We start from the raw sequence: 20655 nt of genomic DNA, 5'->3' as shown, positions 1-20655 counted from the left end.
ACAACAGAAGGAAAACATGGAGGATTAGGAGAAATAAAGTTTTCAGTTTTAGGAAAAGCTGCACAGTGGGAGTTTTGAGGCAGGTACGGGATACTAAAAGCAGCCTTTTCAGTAAGGTTTTCTCTGTAATCCACCGACACTTTTGAAGTGACTCAGCACTGCCCTAAGCAGAGTGCTCTTGACTCAGGGTGGGGGCATTTTGCCATGCCGTCCAGCAAGTTCCTGTAACTTGATGAATGAAAAAGAACGGAGCTTCAGGCAAGGTTTAAATAAAAGAAAAACATGTTAAAGATCTGCACACTTTGCAGGTTGTTTAAAATCCAATTCCATTTAATTCAGGCCTCACTCCAATTTGAGACCTACATTGGCGGTGTTTATGAGGAAGTTACACAGTACTCCATTAGAACTGTCAATAATATTGTAAAAAGCAGATGTACCAAGAAGTACAGACCCCCAGTGACGTCAACAATAAAAACAAGATGCTAATAAAACTTAACGGGTCAGGCAGCATCTGTGTACATCAGCATCAGTTTACAGACATACTGTAAAATCTTTGATGTGAAACGTTAACTCCACTTGGAGACCACCTGGATAACCCCAATGTCAGGATGCTGTTCATCAACTACAGCTCAGCATTTAATACCATCATTCCCACAATCCTGATTGAGAAGTTGCAGAACCTGGGCCTCTGTGTCTCCCTCTGCAATTGGATCCTCAACTTCCTACTGGAAGACCACAATCTGTGCAGATTGGTGATAACATATCCTCCTCGCTAATGATCAACACTGGTGCACCTCAGGGGAGTGTGCTTAGCCCACTACTCTATTCTCTATATACACATAACCGTGTGGCTAGGCTTAGCTCAAATACCATCTATAAATTTGCTGACAATACAACCTTAGTTGGTAGAATCTGAAGTGGTGACGAAAGGACGTACAGGAGTGGGATATGCCAACTAGTGGAGTGGTGCCACAGCAACAACTTGGCACTCAATGTTAGTAAGACGAAAGAGCTGATTGTGAACTTCAGGAAGGGTAAGACAAAGGAACACCATACAGATCCTCATAGAGGGATCAGAAGTGGAGAGAGTGAGCAGTTTCAAGTTCCTGGGTGTCAGGATCTCTGAGGATCTAACCTGCTCCCAACACATCGAAGCGGCTATACTTTATTAGGAGTTCAAAGAGACTGGACATGTCAACAAATACACTCAAAAATTTCTATAGTTGTACCGTGGGGAGCATTCTGACATGCTGCATCACTCTGGTATGGAGGGGCTACAGCACGGGACTGAATGAAGCTGCAGAAGGTTGTAAATCTAGTCTAGCTCCATCTTGGGTACTAGCCTACAAAGTACCCAGGACACCTTTAGGGACCAGTGTCTCAGAAAGGCAGCTTCCATTATTAAGGACCTCCAGCACCCAGGGCATGCCCTTTTCTCAGTTACCATCAGGAAGGAGGTACAGAAGCCTGAAGGCACACACTCAGTGATTCAGGAACAGCCTCTTCCCCTCTGCCATCCAATTGCTAAATGGACATTGAATCTTTGGACTCTACCTCACATTTTTTTACTATACAGTATTTCTGCTTTTGCATATTAAAAAAAATCTATTCAATATATGTAATTGATTTACTCATTTATTTATTATTATTTTAATTTTATTTATTATCATTTTAATTTTATTTATTGCTTTTTTTCTCTGCTAGATTATGTATTGCATTGAACTGCTGCTGCTAAGTTAACAAATTTCACATCACATGCCAGTGATAATAACCCTGATTCTGAGATCTTTGTAAATTTGTACCCTACAAGCTGTGGGTAGTGTCACGGAGTTTACTCAAGGTGGAGCCAGATTCTTGGGTGATGAACGGTGAAGAGGTGGGGTGGCGGGGTGGCCGGTGGAAGAGGAGTTAGCCATCTCTTTCACTTCTTTTATATCTTTTACATTTGTTTCTCATCTTGAATGTGATTCTGGAACTATTGGAGCCCGTGTTTTGCTGTTTGGAGACCACTTGGGTGCTTCAGTGTCCAAGAATATTCTGGGATGCAGAGGCAGCGTGAGTGAACCTCGTGGTGAGGAGGCTACAGGACGGTGTGTGAGACAATAATTGACTCCATTTCTCCAATTGAAGTGTCCACTGTTGGCCGATTAAAGCAGCAAGGGAGATTGAAAAATCAAGGCGAATGTGGAAATTTGGAGATCATTTAGGGGTTCCACCAGCACTCTGAAGTCTCCGAGAGGATTCCAGGAGACAGAGACAGCATGCGGGAACCTCATGGTGGGCAAGATGGGGCGCAAGCCAATGTTTGGCCCCATTTTGCTGATTGATGCGACGAGGGAGATTGAAGCATCAAAGTAAGTGCTGAGGGGTGTGTGTTCACTGTCTGTCTTTTGATCACTCTATACCAGAGAGGGAAAGGTCTGCCACTGGGCCAAGAGAGTGTTCCCCCGGGTTCTTCTGCATTTTGGATGTGGACTTTGGACTACAGACTATTTTTCAGTCTTATAGTTTTTATACTTTGTGCTTCTTTTGCATGAGTGCAACTTCTCAGAGTGTTTTGTGTGAGAAGAAGGACTCGAGGGCATCGATGTGCCTGATCCATTTTGTTCATTTTTTTTGTGTGGGAAGTGGAATTTGGGGGTTGATGTGCCTGATCTGTTTTGTTTGTCTTTTTTATGGGAGGAGAGATTTGGGCGGGGGGGGGGGGGGGTGGGGTTATTCGGTTTTTGTACAGTAAGAGGGAACTGGGTTCAATGCGCCTGTTCCGTTTCTTGTTCATTTTTTTGTGGGGTTGTGGGATTTGGGAGTTGATGATGGTGCTGCCTTTCTTTTCTTTCTTGGTTTCAAGGCTATCCAGAAAATTGAAGAATTTCAGAGTTGTATACTTTGATAATAAATGAACCTTTGAACCTTGGTAGCCAAGGTCAAGTGAACACAAAATTACAAAATTATAGAACACTTCAGCACAGAAACAAGCTCTTCTGCCCACCTAGTCCATGTTGAAATATTATTCTGCCTCGTCCCGTCAACCTGCACTCCGACCATAACCCTCCATATCCCCTCCCATCCATGCCCTTGACCAAACTTCTCTTTGATACTGAAATCACACCTGCATCCATCACTTCCACTGACAGCTCATTCCACACCCTCTGAATGAAGAAGTTAACACAAAGTGCACTTCAGGTGCTGTGGTCAAAGCAACACACACAACACGCTGGAGGAACTCAGCAGGTCAGGTAGCATCCGTGGAAATGAGCAGTCAACATCTTGGGCCGAGACCCTTCATCAGGACTGAAGAGGGAGGGGGCAGGGGCCCTATGAAGAAGGTGGGGGGAGGGTGGGAAGGAGAAGGCTGGTAGGTGTCCAGGTGAAAAACTAGTAAGAGGAAAGATCAAGGGGTGGGGCAGGGGAAGCAAGGAGGGGATGGACAGGAAAGGTGAAGAAGGAATGTAAGGGGAAAGCACTATGTGTAGTAGAAGGAGGCAAAATCATGAGAGAGGTGATAGGCAGCTGGAAAAGGAGGCAGACTGGAAGTGGGATGAGGGAAGGGAGAAGGAAAGCTGCCTATCACCTCTACCAAATCCCCCCTCATTCTCCAGTGCTCTAGGGAATAAAATCCTAACCTACTCAGCCTTTCCCAATAACTCAGGTCCTTAAGTGCCGGAAATATCCTTATAAATTTTCACAGTACTCTTTTGACTGTTGTCTTTTCTGTAGGAAAGTGACCAAAACCACGCAGACTACTCCAAATTAGGCCTCACCAATATCTTGCACAACTTCCAGATAACACCCCAACTTCTACTCAATACTCTGATTTATGATCAGTTTGTTAAGTAATTCTCTTGGCTCAAGAAGCCACATAACATACAAAATAGGAGCAGTCGTGGGCACTTTGGCCCTTAAACCCACTACCGTATTTAGCATCTTCTACTTGTAAATCATATTCCTGTTTTATCCATTTTCATAGACCCCTTCAATTCCTTAGTAATGGTCTATATTTACTCGTATTCCTTATGTACTTGTGTTCACTCATCTCCCCTCTCCTTGCTGACCTACACTGCTTCCTTGTTAAAGCTACACAGATACAACGTTGCTGGGGGGAACTCAGCAGGCCAGACAGCATCTATGGAGAGGAATAATCAGTCAATGTTTTGGGCTGAAACCCTTCAGCAGGACTGGAAAGGAAAGGGGCAGAAGCCAGAATAAAAATGTGTGGTAGGTGGGAGAGGAAGGAGTACCAGCTGGCAGGTGACAGGTGAGACCAGGTAAAGGGGAAGGTGGGTGGGGAGGGGGAAATGGAGAGGGGAGAGCTGGGAGGTAATTGGTGGAAGAGGTAAAGGGCTGAAGAAGAAAAAAATCTGGTAGGAGATGACAACGGACCCTGAAAGAAAATGGAGGAGGGGCACCAGAGAGAGATGATGGGCAGGTGAGGAGAAGGGAAGGATTGAGAGGAGAGCCGGAACGGGAAATGGCAAAAGAAAGAAGAGGAGGCGGGAGAAATTACTGCAAGTTAGGTAAATTGATATTCATGCCTTCAGGTTTCAGACTATCCAGATGGAGTATGAGATGGTCCTCCAACCTGACAGTGGCCTCATCGTGGCAGTACAGGAGGCCATGGACTGACATGTTGGAATAGGAATGAGAAGCAGAATTAAAATAGGTGGCCATCAGCCTCCTTGTTAAAGCTTCTTTGCTAAAGCATTGGCACTCTTTGTTTGAAAATCCCTCTGTGACCTCATGGCTCCTTGTTTCTGTAATCTCCACTCATGAAGACCCTTGGGGATCTTCTCCAGTTCTGGAACTTCAGGAGTTCCAAATTCAAACTGCTCCATCATTGACGACCATTTCCTCAGTTAACAAAACCCTTCTCACCTTCACCTCCTCCTTCTCGAGGGCACTGCGATAAGGTAAGAGGGACCTGGTGAACAACTTTTTGACGCGGAGGATGGTACTTAAACAGAATGATTTACTGGAGAGAGATCTTCAGCAGACATGAATGAAAGGAATGAAAGGGTTACTGCATGAGGAACGTCTGGCAGCTCTTGGGCTGTATTCCCTGGAGTTCAGGAGAATGAGGGAGGATCTCATAGAAACATTCCGAATGTTGAAAGGCCTGAACAGATTAGATATAACAAAGTTATTTCCCATCTAGGGGATTCTAGGACAAGAGGGCACAACTTCAGGACGTCCATTTAGAACTGAATGGAGAAATTACTGTAGTCAGAGGGTGGTCAATCTGTGGAATTTGTTGCCATGAGTGGCTGTGGAGGCCAAGTCATTGGTGTAGTCCAGGCAGAGATAGACAGGTTCTTGATTCACCAGGACATCAAAGGGTATGGGGAGAAGGCAGAGGAGTGGGGACGACTGGAAGAATTGGATCAGTCCACAATTGAATGGTGGAGCAGACTTGATGGAACAAATGGCCTACTTCTGCTCCTATAAGTTATGGTCTTACGGACATTTAGAAGACACTTGGATAAGCACATGGTTAGTGGAGGTTTAGAGGGATTTGGGCAAAATGCAGACAAGGTTGGTAAGCGGCATGGTTGGCATTTTATGAGTTGGGCTGAGAGATCTGATTCCTTGCTGTATGACTCTATCATTCTAAGCTTCTGGCTCACCATGTGGTGCCATGGTGTTGCAGCCACTCCAACAAGATCGGTTCGATCCTGGTCTTGGATGCTAACTGTGTGGGGTTTGCTGATTGGTGCAGCCTGTAGAGTCACTTCCTCACAGTTAAAGCAAACCAGGTTTAATACTGAGATCAGGTGCTGTCAGTGTGGAGTTGACATGTCCTTCGTATAAGCATATCAGTTCCCACTGGGTGCTCCAATTTCCCCCCCCCCCACCCCCACAACACAGAAACATATGAATTGGTAGGATGATAGGTCATTGTAAATTGCCTTCATGTACAGTATAGCTGAGGAGTAGAATCTGGGATCATTGATGGGAAGGTGGGGAGAATGTAATGGGTCAGAGTAGAATGGGTGGTTAATGGTCAACGAGGACTCTAACATAACCTGTTACCATCTCGTTTCTCACTATGACTCTAAAACTCTCTGGAAACTTGGTTTCTTCCAATCCTGGTCACATTTTGCTAGGTGGGGTCAAGGTCAGAAAATCCTTTCTAATCTTTCTCCTCTGCACATCTCTTTCTTTATGTTTCAGAATCGGAATCAGGTTTTGTTATCACTGATATATGTCATGAAATGTGTTGTTTTTGCAGCAGCAGTACAGTGCACAATATAACAAAAATTACTATAACATGATATAAAAATAAATAAGTAGTGCAAAGGAGGTATATTGGCGTCATTTTTATGGGTTCATGGATTGCTTAGATACCCAATGGTGGAGGGGAAGAAGCTGTTTGTAAATCATTGACTGTTGGTCTTCAAACTCCTGTAGCTCCTGTCCCTCCTCCTTGATGGTAGTAATGAGAAGAGGGCACGTTGCAGGTGGTCAAGGTCCTTCATGATCTATACTGCCTTCTTGGAGGACAACCTTTTGAAAATTGCCTCAAAGGTGGGGAAGGTTGTGCCCGTAATGGAGCTGGCTGAATCTACAACCCTCTGCAGCCTCATTCAGTTCTCTGCATTGGAACCGCCATACCAGGTATGATTCAACCATTCAGAATGCTCTTTGTGGCACATCTGTAGAAACTTAATCAAGTCTTTTGACTATCTATGTGAGTTCACCCTTCCTAATACCACTGCCCTTGGCTCTGAAGTGTGTGTGATCACAACTTTGGAACAGGGTGTCTTCTGGCCTGCAACACTTGTAGTCAGAATAAAGACCTACCATATACAACATCGAGGTGTCTTTGGACTCTTAAACTGATCCCTAATAGCATATGCTGGTGGCCTCATGAAAGATATCATTGGGGACTAAAGTCATATATGTTAATGGTCCTTGGAATTGTGGAAAAGAGAGAAAAGGAACACATGAAATGGTGAAGGCCTTTTGGTCCTTTGTATCTGTACTGCCATTCCATAAGATCATGATCATTCCCATGCCTTGAGTACGGCTCCTGATCATCCTCAATGGTGTCAACAGAAGCTGTCTCTGCCATGGCTTTTATGGAACATGGTATTAAAGTTACCTCTGTGCCTTTGGGATTAAGAGTCAGTACTTATGGTGAGTAGTGGAGCAAATTAAATTGGGTAAAAACAGTTATTGGTGAAGAGAAAAAGAAAGTAAATTTAGCCTCAGGGAGATGAGAGGCATTGTGTTTCCTCAAAGTGGAAACTAGCTTTTCCTTAATCCCTGTTTCCACAAACAAGATTAGTAGCTATAATTACACTCTGAGCCCTAAGACTGCTGGGATAATCATTCAGACACATGGAACACTTTGCTCCATTCTGGCATCTGTCTCAATGCTTAAATGATATTCAGCGACAGAAGAACATGACCAATTACTACACAAGAGATTATTTTGAATGCTGGAAATCTAGAGCAACACACACAAAATGCTGGAGGAATGCAGCAGGTCTGGCAGATCTATGGAAGGGAATAAAGAGTCAATGGTTCCGGTCGAGACCCTTCATCTGGACCAGAAAAGAAGGGGAAAGAAGCCTAACTGAAAGGTGGTGGGAGAGGGAGAAGTACAAACTGGCAGGTGAAAGGTGAGACCAGGTGAGGGCAAATACAGAGAACAGTCCATGTTCCAAGCCTTACCTGGTAATGCTTCCTAAGTCATCCTTCACTATATTGACAACTGCATTGGTGCTGCTTCATGCACCCATGCTGAACTCATCAATTTCGCCAACTTTGCCTCCAACTTCTACTCTGCTCTTAAATTCGCTTGATCCATTCCCTCCTCTTTCTCGATCTTTCTGTCTCCATCCCTGGAGACAAACTGTCGACTAACATCCTTTATAAACCGACCAATTCCCACGGATATCTTGACTATTCTGTTTCTCACCCTGTCTCCTTTAAAGATGCTACTGTCTTTGCTCATTTCCATTGTCCCCACTGCATCTGTTCCCAGGTTTAGGCTTTTCTTTCCAGGACATCAAAAATGTCCCTCTTCTTCAAAGAATGGGGTTTCCCTTCCTCCAACATTGATGCTGCCTTCAGCCACATCTCCATTTCCCAGACATCCATGCTCACCCCATCTTCCCAACACCTTGACAGTGATAGAGTTGCTCTTGACCTCACCTACCACCCCATGAGCCTTCACATCCAACCAATCATTCTCCACAGGTATCCTACTGCCAAACACATTTTTACATCCTCCCCATTCTCTGCTTTGAAAAGGAATCACTCCCTTCTGTGATTCCCTTGTCCATTTGTCCCATCCCTCTAATCTCCCTCCCGGCACTTATCCCTGCAAACAGCAAAGTGCTACATCTGCCCATTCATCTCCTCCCTCACCTCCATTCAGGAGCCCAAACAGCCCTTCCAGGTGAGGAAACACTTCACCAGTGAGCCTGCTGGGGTTGATTATTGTGTATGGTGCTTCTGATTCAGCTCCTCTACATTAGTGACACTTATGATAAACTGGGGGACCACATTGTCGAGCACCAGACATTTTAATTCCAATTCCCATTCCTGTTCTGACACGTCAGTCCATGGTCTCCTTTTGTGCCAAGATGAGACCCCTTCAGGGTGGACTAGGAACATTTTATATCCTGTCTGGGCAGCCTCCAACCTGATGAATACTGATTTCTCCTTCTAGTAATCTTTTCCCTCCCCCTCCCATCTTCTTTTATTCCCTGCTCTGGACTCTTACCTCTTCCAATCAGCCTATCTCATCCTCCCCCAGCCAATGCCCCTCTTCCTTCCCTTTCTCCTATGAAAACTCTCCTCTCCTGTCTACCCACCTAGTTTCATCTATACCTTCCAACTATCATCCTTCCCCTTCCCCCCATCCGTTTATTCTGGTGTCTTCCCTCTTCCTTTCTAGTCCTGAGGAAGGGTGTCTGCATGAAACATAGACTGTTTGTTGATTTGCATGGCTGACCTGCTGCGTTTCTCCAGCATTTTGTGAGTGCTGCAGGTGAGAGGGAAGGTGGGATGAAGTAAAAGGCTGAGAGGTGATAGGTGGAAAAGATAAAGAGAAATCTGATAGGAGAGGAGAGTGGACCATGGGAGAAAGGGGAGGAGGAGGGACACCAAAGGGAAGTGACAGGCAGGTGAGGAGAAGGGAAGGGGTATGAGGGGAACCCAGAATGGGGAATGGTAAAAAAGAGAAAGGGTAGGGCAGAGAAATAAAGTTAGAGAAATCGATGTTCATGCTGTCAGTTTGGAGGCTACCTCTTGAATTATCCAGTGTTGCTCCTCTAACCTGATAGTGGCTTCATTGTGGCAATAGGGGAGGCCATGTGCCAGCATGTTGGAATGAGAATGGGTAGTGGAATTAAAATGGATGGCAAACTTTTCCTTTGTTAGATGCAAATAGCCCTTAATTCCCAGGTATCTCATAACTTCGTCTACCTTCTCATTAAATAATCCTGAATATATAACATCTAGAACCTTCCAGGGCACGAAATCCCAGAGTTCCATCACTTCTGTAAGAAGATGTTCCTAAATACCTCAGCTTTACATGTCTGCCCCTAATCCTGTCACTATGAACCCTGGTCAAGAATCTGTCATTAGTGAAATCATCTGATCATTTCCTTGTCATCCTCTTTCAGGGTTTTATGTGTCTCAGGAAAATTGTCCATCATTCTTCTAACATCTAAGGAATACAGATCCAACACCTTCAGGTATTTAACAAGCAAACACAAGGAAATCTGGAAATTCCAGCAACACACACAAAATGCTGGTGGAACACAGCAGGTCAGGCAGCATCTATAGGGAGAAGCACTGTCGACGTTTCGGGCCGAGACCCTTCATCAGGACTCACTGAAAGGAAGGACAGTAAGAGATTTGAAAGTAGGAGGGGGAGGGGAAAATGCGAAAGACAGGAGGGGGCGGGGTGGAGCTGAGAGCCGGAATGGTGATTGGGAAAATAGATACAGAGCTGGAGAAGGGAAAGGATCATGGGAGGGGAGGCCTAGAGAGAAAGAAAGGGGGAGGGGAGCACCAGAGGGAGATGGAGAGCAGGCAGAGTGATGGGTAGAAAGAGAGAAAATAAAGGAGAGGGGGAAAAATGAAATATATCAGGGATGGGGTAAGGAGGTGAGGAGGGGCATTAACAGAAGTTAAAGAAGTCAATGTTCATGCCATCAGGTTGGAGGCTACCCAGCCAGTATATAAGGTGTTGTTCCTCCAACCTGAGTGTGGCTTCATCTTGACAGTAGAGGAGACCATGGATAGACATGGCCTTGAGGCACCAGTGGCTCACCTTTTTCCCTTCTCTTGTCAATAGAAACATTTCTGCCAGGCCTAGTAGCTAAGCTACACATGAAGGTCAAGAGTTGGACTTGGTTGCCAGAGGCTGTTAGTGACGCACACCATTTGGGGCACTTCATAGGTAATGGGAGTTTATCTCCACTACCACTCCCAGCTATGACAACCTTAGGATCCTACTTGAACTAGGTCAAGTTCATGTTTATTATCATCTGACTGTACACACGTACAACCAAACGAAATAACATTGCTCTAGACCACAGTGCATCCACAATATATTCATTAGACACAGCACATAAAACAATATATATCACCACAAATAGATAATAATTATCAAATTATCATTATAATTCAAAGCACATGTAGTGTGCAGCTCAGGTAAACAGAAAACAATACAGTAAACAGCCCGCTATCTTAATGACAAAACCTCCGTGGTGGCAGAGTATTCATTAGTTTCACAGCTTGGGGGAAGAAACTGTTACCCAGTCCTGATGCTTCTGTATTTCCTTCCTGATGGTAGAGGCTCAAAGAGATTGTGGGATGGGTGGTAGGGATCCTCAACAATGCTAACCGAATATCCCTTAGTTCCCCTAATGTTCAAATATCTGCCCATCTCTGTCTTAAATGTACTTAGTAACAGAGCCTCCACAGTTCTCTTTGGTAGAATACTCTGAAGATTCATTCCCACTAGGTGAAGATATTCTTTCTCATTTTTGCCCTGATCACCAGTACTTTACTTTGAGATCCCTTGTTGCAGGCATCCCAGCCCAGAGCCCACTTCTGAGGTGGGATGTTGAAGGGATGTTCCAGGATTTAGACTGAGCAGCATGGAAGAATACTGATGCATTTCCAAGTTGGAGTGATGTTCAGCTTGGAGAAGAAATTGCCCATGGTGGTTTTCTCATGATCCTGTTGCTATAATTCCAGTTAGGAAGTTCAGGAGCCTTCTTAGCAAACATATTATAAGCAGTAATATTAGGATTAAATTGATTAGAGAAACTCTCACCTAATAAGAGGTTTAATTAACATCTGTACTGTATGGTAAAACTAGAATTGAAAAAATTTTAGCATGTATGTAACACACACTGAATAGTGGAGGAATTCAGCAAGCCAGGCAGTATCTATGGAGGGGAGTCAATATTTCAGGTCAAGACCTTCCATCAGTCCTGATGTAGACACTCGGTCTGAAACATTGACTGCTCATTCCCCTCCATAGATGCTGCCTGTCCTGCTGAGTTCCTCTGGCATTTTTGTGCATTTTGCACAAGACTTACAGCATTTGTAGAATGTTTTCTGTTTATAGGATGCGTGTGCATGAATGTGTGTGTGCAAGCGTGTATGCGTGTGTGTGTGCGTGCGCGCACGAGTGTGTATTTGTGCGCAAGTGTGTGTGTGTGTGTGTGTGTATGTGTATGCATTTATGCATGTGTGTGTGTATTTGTGTGCATCCGTTAGCACAAAGGCAAAGAACTGAGACCAGGGATTGATCAGATATGATCAGATTGGGAGGCTGAAAGGCCAATCCGTTTCCTTTATGCCGGAAGGATAAACTACAATTTATAAAGTTCTTTCCAACATCACAGGTCACGATTTGGATATTAGTCTTGGGAGAACTGGGAATGAGGAATGAGAAGGTTGATGAATAAGAGTAATCATGCTTTGACAGGGTGTATTTTTAAAACAAACTTAAATAAATAATAGCATTTAATAGCTCCATTAGTTGAAAGACTAGATGTTTAGAATGTTATTATAAAAATGACACCCTTGTAGGCAATTACCTTTCAGTTGAAAGCATGTTAAACATTGACTAGTTATGTAGCTTTTGTGTCTGAGATTTTTAATTTATAAACGGAATTCTCAGCCCAAACACATTCCACAATATAAAGCAGTTGCAGCTCTATTAGACTGACTACTGCCATGGAGACTCGGAATTCTTTTATTTCCCCAGGCTTGATTGTCTTAATCAAATTGAGTCAATGTTACTAATCCACTGCTTTTTGCCCTTTCTAGTTTGAAGTTCTGCTGCTAAATCCTTTCAATGATGATGAAAGGTTTCCTCCCTCGTTTCCATGCAACACCGCAGATCACCTAGCTGATAACGAAACTCTTCCTCTCTAAACCACTGATCCTCTCAAGAATGAACAGCATCCCATCTCTGTTCTACTGCCACACCATCCGCTCCTCAACATTTGATTGGGGTGGACCTTTCCCTCCTCACATAGTCTCAAAGCAGCAATCACATTATTAGAATTTCATTAATAAAAACCTCATCTTTATGTGGCACTTAGTCTTGAGGAACTTTGCTAGAGTTTGCCAAACAAAATTTGACATTCAGCTAGATAGCTTAAAATGGGAGATCAAAAGTTTGATCATTGAGGTTATGTTTTCATGTCATACAGATGGAAAGGAGGGAGAAGCTTGGGAAGGAATTCCAGAGTCTGTAACCTGGTCAATGAAGGATCAACTGCCGGAGGAAAAATGATTAAACCTGGATCCATTCACAAGACCAGGATTCAAAGAACAAGTATTTTCATGTTAGAACATAGAAAAGTACTGGGCCTTTGGCCTGTGATGTTGTGACAACTCCAACCTACTCTATAATCAATCTAACCCTTTCCCCCTGCATAACCCTCCATTTTTGTATTACGCACGTGCTTAATAAAGAGTCCACTCGATCAATGCCTCTTATTATTTTATGCAGCTCTATCAAGTCAACTCTCAACCTTCTTCAAAGTGAAAAGCCCTATCTTGCTCAACCTGTACTCAAAAGACGTGCTTTCAATTCTAGACAGAATCTTGGTAACCTCCTCTGCACCCTCTCTAAAGCTTCCATATCTTAATGAGGTGATCAGAGATGAATGCAACATTCCAAGTGCGATCTAGCTGGGGTTTTACAGAGCTGCAACAGTGCCTCTCAGCTCTTGAACTCAATCCCCTGCTAACACACCAGATGCTTTCTTAACCACCCTATCAACTTGCATTCCAACTTTGAAGTATCCATGGACGTGGAGCCCAAGATCCCCCTATTTCCTCCACAGTGTTAGGAATCCTTCCATTAAACCTGTATTAACCAACCCTAATGTCTAACAAAAACAAAAGTCTGGATTATATCTTTACAGTCTGTTGGAACATCATAAAATACTTCACATTAGTTTTAGATTTTACTTTTGTATTCTATTTAGCCACAGTCCCATCTCCTTTCCCTTGTGCAGTCACTTAATGTCTGCAGTTACTGATTACTGGAGACAACTATGCCATTTGATCTGTTTATGATTCCAGTTGCACAACATCATGGTTGACTCAAGATTCAAGGTTCAGGTTCAGATTCACATCTACATCAAAACATACAGAGAAATATATCCCTTACGTTAACAACCAACAAACCTAAGTATGTGCTGGGGGCAGCCCACAGGTGCCGCCACAGATTCCGGCACCAATATTACATGCCCACCACGCTCGGCAGAACAACACAGAGCACAAGAAACAACAAAACAACAACAGCACAAACAAGCAACGTTCTTCCCTCCTACTCATGCACATACACAGCCTTTTAACCCCAGGACAGGCCTACAGCCACCAACGCACACAGACTTGGGCCTAGAGACCCCCATTCGCAGACTCAGATCCCGCCAATGGGCCTCAATTTCCGTACCTCCAATTTGACCCATGGCCTAAAACATCAGCGGTTTCTTACTTACCATAGGTGCTGCCTGACCTGCTGAGATCTGGCAGCAATTTGTGTGTGTTACTCTGGATTTCCAGCACCCGCAGAATCCCTTGTGTTTCGGGCCTGTTTCTGTCCTGCACTGTACTACAGTCTAGAAAAGATCCATCTTATTAAACATAGGTACAGCATTGTGTCTGGAGAATTGGGCACAGTGGTTTAGGCCAACGTTTGAGATAGATGTCAGGAAGATTAGAGGTTATGGTGATGCAAGTCGGAGAAAATGGTTTGAGGGACAATTTGGTTCTCAACTGGTGGCCAAACAGAAAGCAGCTACCTCAGCATGGCATGGTGTTGGATCTTGATACTTTTGTGATCCAAAAAACTTCTATAGGAAGTCAATAATGAGGCTCAAAACTTATTGCTTAGGATCATTTCATTAAGTGCTACAAGAGCAGAAAACAAACAAGAAAGTGAGGTGAGAGGTCAATGAAAAGAGGAGGAAGCATTGGTGGTTGACTTATACTCAGACTAGAGTTAACAAAAAATCCAGTGATCATAACTAACCCATAAAATTGCCAGATTCCAGTGACATTAAACCTGCTACTGAAACCAAGCAGTTTCCAGAAAAATACAGAAGCAACTGTACGGTAATTACTGGAAAATTCATTGAAAAATGCCACCCAGCATTTAACCCTGGCCTAATCACGTAAAAATTTACAATTACCAATTAACTTAGCAATTGGTAAGTCTTTGGAATGTGAGAGGAAACAGGAGCACGCGGAGGAAACCCACATGCTCACAGGGAGAACATGTAAACTTCTTACAAACAGTGGCAGTAATTGAACCTGGGTCGCTGCTACTGTAAAGTGTTGTGCTAACCACCATGAGGTATTTAGGTGATCATATGAAAATACAAGCAAGCATAGGAAAGCTAAACTACAAGAAAAATAACAATTCTGACAGCCCAATCCAATAATGGTGATGTAGCAGTTTGTGCTGCTGCTTCATTTCTTGAGGGGAATGTTCGATGCTGGTGTTAGGTGCCACTTCAGGGTCCTTTGCACTTCCTTCCTCTGACCATGTAGACTTCCTCCATCTGGCTTCCTTCCACATCTCAGACACGTGCTGGCAGGTGACATGGCCATTGTAAATTACCCTCCGAGTAGGTCAATGATGCAGAGAGTCAAGGGGGAATGGAAGGGCACCCGTAAGGGAGAATTAGTTAAAAGCGTACATGGTGGGGGGGGGGGGGCAATAGTGTAAATGAAGCTGCTCCCCTTGGAGTCGGGATGGACCAGACAGGCTGAATGACTTTCCTCTGTATCATTCCAGAAACATTGAATGGTTGCTGCACGGACTGAGGCCATTTCCTCGAGCTAGAGGGCACGGGTCAAGGGTGAAAAGTGAAATGTTTAAGGAGAAGCTGAGGGAGAACTTCTTCACTCAGAGGGAGGTGTGAGTATGGAATGAACTGCCAGTGGAAGTGGTGGATGGAGGTTTGATTGCAACACTGAGAGAAATTTGTTAAGTGCATGGATGAGAGGAGTTTGGAGGGCTATGGTCTAGATGCACATTGATAGGATGAGGCAGAATGAGAATTTGGCATGGACTATGTGGGCTGAAGGGCTGTTTCTGTACTGTAGTTTTCTTTGACTCAGTGACTCTATTTGGTCCATCATATCGACATCAAAGTAGCTCATTAGTTCTTTGTCATAGATCAGCAAACTTTCTTTCACCCTGTATTTATCAAATTCCTTTCTGTGGGTTGCAGGAAAACCTGCCTCTATCACACCTGCAGGCAGTGCATATTAGATTCCAGCCACAGATACAGAAACCACAAGAGTAGATTAATGGCAGAGCAGCAAAGCAGCTTACTCCTTTGAACAAACATCGTTGTTCACCTCACTGACTGGAGAGGAAAGGGTGAGATGAGATCTGCAACAAGTGAGACTCTACATCCGTGCATTTAAATCACAATATTAATAATATATCTTTGTATATTATTATTTGGCGGCCGTGGAGCTTACAGACCAGGTCCAGTTCTGTCACTGTTCCTTGGCAGCCTAAAGAGCCCTCAGTCCCTCCTTTTCACATTTTCTTCAGGTGGGGACACAAAATATTCTGCAGATGCTGGAAAACTTGAGCAGCGTACACAGAATTCTGAAGGAAATCAACAGGTCAGGCAGCATCCACGGAGGAACATTTCAGTCTGAAACCCTTCAACAGCACTGAGTCTTCCACCATTTTAAGTGTGCTGCTTCAAGCCTCTGAGACAGCTGCCTGAACAGATGCCTGTATCAACACAGAAAGCACCACTCAATGCACATAAGTGGAATATGAGTTTTATCCCAATCTCTCCGATACTTGGTTCCTGGATTGAAAAGCACCCAAACACAGGACCAGTTGAATAAAACTCCTTTATAATCACATGAATAAGATACAGCCCCTCCCATTATCTCTTAACTAGACTACATTTAATGAAAGTAGAGAGGTTTCATAGTTAGTGATGCAGAGGACCTTAGATTAAGATCGGCCTGTATGTCGTTGGGTCACCATGAGCAATGGCATAATTAAAAGCTGTGTCTGAGATGTCAATCTGGAAAGCTCAGTTACTTCCTGCAAGGGCTGAGCATTGTCAATGGGGGATTATTTGCAGATCTTTCCTGGACTAGTGCTAAAACCCTAAATCCTTTGTTTTCCTTCCAAAAGTGGAAAAGGAGAGAGAGCTGATGTACTCTGGCATGATGGGAACACACTATACCAAAGACCCAGCTACTGGAACTTCTGCCTCACAATCCCACTTAGCTTGGTTCAATACTCCATAATCAGACTCAGATTTATTATCACTGACACACTTTGTGAAATTTATTGCTTTGCAGCAGCAGTACAGTGCAAAACATAAAATATGCTTTAAAATAAATATTCTGTAGTTCAAACGATATAACCTGTAGCTCTAATGGATGGAGGCTGTAATCTGCAGTTGTAATTAATATAGCCTATAGCTCTAATGGATGCTGTAGTCTGCAGTTTCGATGCTACTCTTGAATTGAATTGACTTTATTACTTACATCCTGCATATACATGAGGAACTCAATCAGAGAGAAGCAATGGACTCAGTCATGAGCTCACGCCTCGTCTCCAGGCTGCACACTCCGATGCAAACCTCACCGAACTATCAGTGACAAAATCGCCACTTGTTGAACACAAACAACTGACTCTAATTAAATTCTGTTTGCCCTAATGGCCATACAAATGCTTGTGACTGATGCTAATCAGAAACTGTTCGGCAACAGTGTCTGCCCCAAATAAATGGCACAGCATCCCAAATAAACGAAGAGAATCCCAGGTATTTTCTCAATTACTTTTAGTTCTTGAAGATTTGTCCCAAATAAGCGTCTGCTCCGATTAACTGATGGACTAATTCACTGGAATCCACCGTATATGTATATATATTGATTTCTTATTGTAATTTATAATTTTCTTTTATTATGTACTGCTGCCACAAAACAATGAATTTTGCTACATTTGCCATTGCATGAATTCAGTTCCAAAGATGCTCATTATATGTTGGAGATTCATAGTCATATTTCACAGAAACGGGCCCTTTGGCCCATCATATCCATGTTAACCATCAGGCATCAAACTATGGTTAAAGTGTTTACCAGCTCTTGGTTCTTATCCTAAGGAATAGCCTCTCATCTGCTATGTTACATTGGGAATTTATTTGCCTATCATTTTATTTCAATGAGAAATGGTATGTTAAGTGTAAGATACCTTTCCTGAGAGAGAGGTTAAGAAAGGTTATTTGTCACATGTACATCAAAACATTGCAAGATACAATGAAGTGCGTCATTTTGTGTCAAATCAATTCAGCGAGGGTGTGCTGGATTTAACCCTCAAGTACCTCCACAATTCCAGCACCAGTCCACCAATTAGTACCAGTAACTCATACATCTTTGGAATGTGGGAGGAAACCGGAGCACCTGGAGGAAACCCATGCCAGTCACAGGGAAAACATACGGTCACAGCGAGGCCAACCAAAGGTGTTATTGTCATTTTAAAATGTACAAACTCTTTACAAACAGCGTAGGAATTGAACCCTAATTGGTGATGGCTGGCAGTCGTAATGCACTGGTTCACCTGGTTCTGTTCTCTGTTCAAGCTGTTTGTTGAAGATAAGAGATAGCAGAAATGTGTGCCATCCGATCGGGATGAACAGATCCAGGGGAGGTTTCTCTAGTGAGGGACACTAAGATTGGGTTTGGGGCTTTTGAGAGGGGAGAAGAGAGAAGACACTGGTGAGAAGAGGTTGGAGGAGTTGACCTGGAGTGAGGCCGAGATTCAAAGAAGCCCAGGGAGATCGAAGGAGGATTGGTGAAGGGGGAGCCATGAGCTCCAACTTGTGCACAATAGACTGTTTCATTAAAATGGGCCCTTTTTTTTGCTTTTTCTTTACTAACCCTTAAGAATTAAGAATTATAAAGCTAAATCTTTTAATTGTTTGTGGTGTACTCTCTGTTATTTTGTGGTACTTATTGGAACAGGGTAACAAATCACACAGCATCCACACAAACTTGGAGGGCTTGCACTCCAATCTCCCACGTTTGACGGAGCCGGAAGGGTCTTCCTAGACTCGCCCAGCTGACCGAACCAGAGGGCTACACAGTGTGAAGTGATTATTGCTTACCGCTACACTATCGTGCCACCTGTTCCTGTCCAGGTTGATCCTGTAGCATTCACTTCCTTTAGTTTATACATTCAAAATTTGCTTTTTACAGAATGGCCACTGTCCCTTGTGGGAGTGGGTGGAGCACATTTTGGTGCAGTCTGTTGCCGGAGCTTATGGATGAACATTAAAGCACCGCATTGCAGGCAGCAAATGACCCAGACCTCTCCTGAGCATTTGATCATATTTCAGCTGGTCTTTAATAGCAAGGGAAGCTGAGCTTGTGAAAATGCACCTGATACACCTGACGGACACCAAGGGCTAATGTGTTCCTTTGATCCTCCTCTCTACTCCCTTGTGACATACAACATGGATAGATTTATTGGGACAGCTCACTGCAACCTGTTTCTACTCTGTGGCGGGGGAGGAACAGAGCCCGTTAGCACCTATAAGCACAGATATTACCTTTTAACCATCAGGCTCCTGAACCAGCATGGGTAACTTAACTCACCTCAACTCTGAAATGATTCCACAAACTACAGCCACACTTTCATATTCTCAGTATAATTTATTCACTTATTTATTTATCATTATTACTGTATGTGCACAATTTGTCTTATTTTGCAGATAGGATGTTTGTGTGTAGCTTTTAATTGATTCTATTGTATTTCTTTGTTCTGCTGTGAATACCTGCAAGAAAATGAATCTCAAGGTAGTATATGGTGACATATATGTACTTTGATAATAAATTATCTTTACATTTACTTTGCTTTAAAAAAGCTTCTCTGTGAAAACAGGCTGTGGGGATATAATGCAGGCTCCACTTGAGTTCAGTATTGTGAGGTTGGCCGTGATGTTACTTTTCAAGGATGTATGCTAACTGCTCAGTAGCGTGCTACTGAGATCAGTGGAGCTGAATTTCAGAAGGAGCAAACATTGTGAGATTAGGTCTAGGAATGTTAAGCAATTTGGGGCCCTGACTTTAAGAAAAGATGTACTGGCCCTGGAAAGAGGTGATTCATAAGAATGATTCCATATAACCATAACAGCACGGAAAAAGGCCATCTCGGCCCTTACTAGTCCATGCCAAATGCTTACTCTCACCTAGTCCCACTGACCCGCACTCAGCTCATAACCCTCCATTCCTTTCCTGTCCATATACCTATCCAATTTTACCTTAAACGACAATACCGAACCTGCCTCTATCACTTCTACTGGAAGCTCGTTCCACACAGCTACCACTCTCTGAGTAAAGAAATTCCCCCTCGTGTTACCCTTAAACTTTTGCCCCCTAACTCTCAATTCATGTCCTCTTGTTTGAATCTCCCCTACTCTCAATGGAAAAAGTCTATCCACATTAACTCTATCTATCCCCCTCATAATTTCACATACCTCTATCAAGTCCCCCCTGAACCTTCTACACTCCAAAGAATAAAGACCTAACTTGTTCAACCTTTCCCTGTAACTTAGGTGCTGAAACCCAGGTAACATTCTAGTAAATCTTCTCTGTACTCTCTCTATTTTGTTGATATCTTCCTTATAGCTTGGTGACCAGAACTGTACACAATACTTCAAATTCGACCTTACCAACGTCTTGTACAATTTTAACATTACATCTCAACTCCGATACTCAATGCTCTGATTAATAAAGGCCAACATACCAAAAGCTTTCTTCACCACCCTATCCACATGAGATTCCACCTTCAGGGAACTATACACCATTATTCCTAGATCACTCTATTCTATTGCATTCTTCAATGCCCTACCATTTACCATATATGTCCTATTTGGATTATTCCTACCAAAATGTAGCACTTCACACTTATCAGCATGAAACTCCATCTGCCATTGTTCAGCCCACTCTTCTAACTGGCCTCAATCTCTCTGCAAACTTTGAAAACCTATTTCATTATCCACAACACCACCTACCTTAGTATCATCTGCATACTTACTAATCCAATTTACCACCCCATCATCCAGATCATTAATGTATATGACAAACAACATTAGACCCAGTACAGATCCCTGA

The sequence above is a fragment of the Hypanus sabinus genome, chromosome 3 (genome assembly GCF_030144855.1).
Source record: "Hypanus sabinus isolate sHypSab1 chromosome 3, sHypSab1.hap1, whole genome shotgun sequence".
NCBI classification, from domain to species: Eukaryota; Metazoa; Chordata; class Chondrichthyes; order Myliobatiformes; family Dasyatidae; genus Hypanus; species Hypanus sabinus.
The sequence above is the reverse complement of the archived record's forward strand: the minus strand, read 5'-3'. Positions refer to the sequence as shown.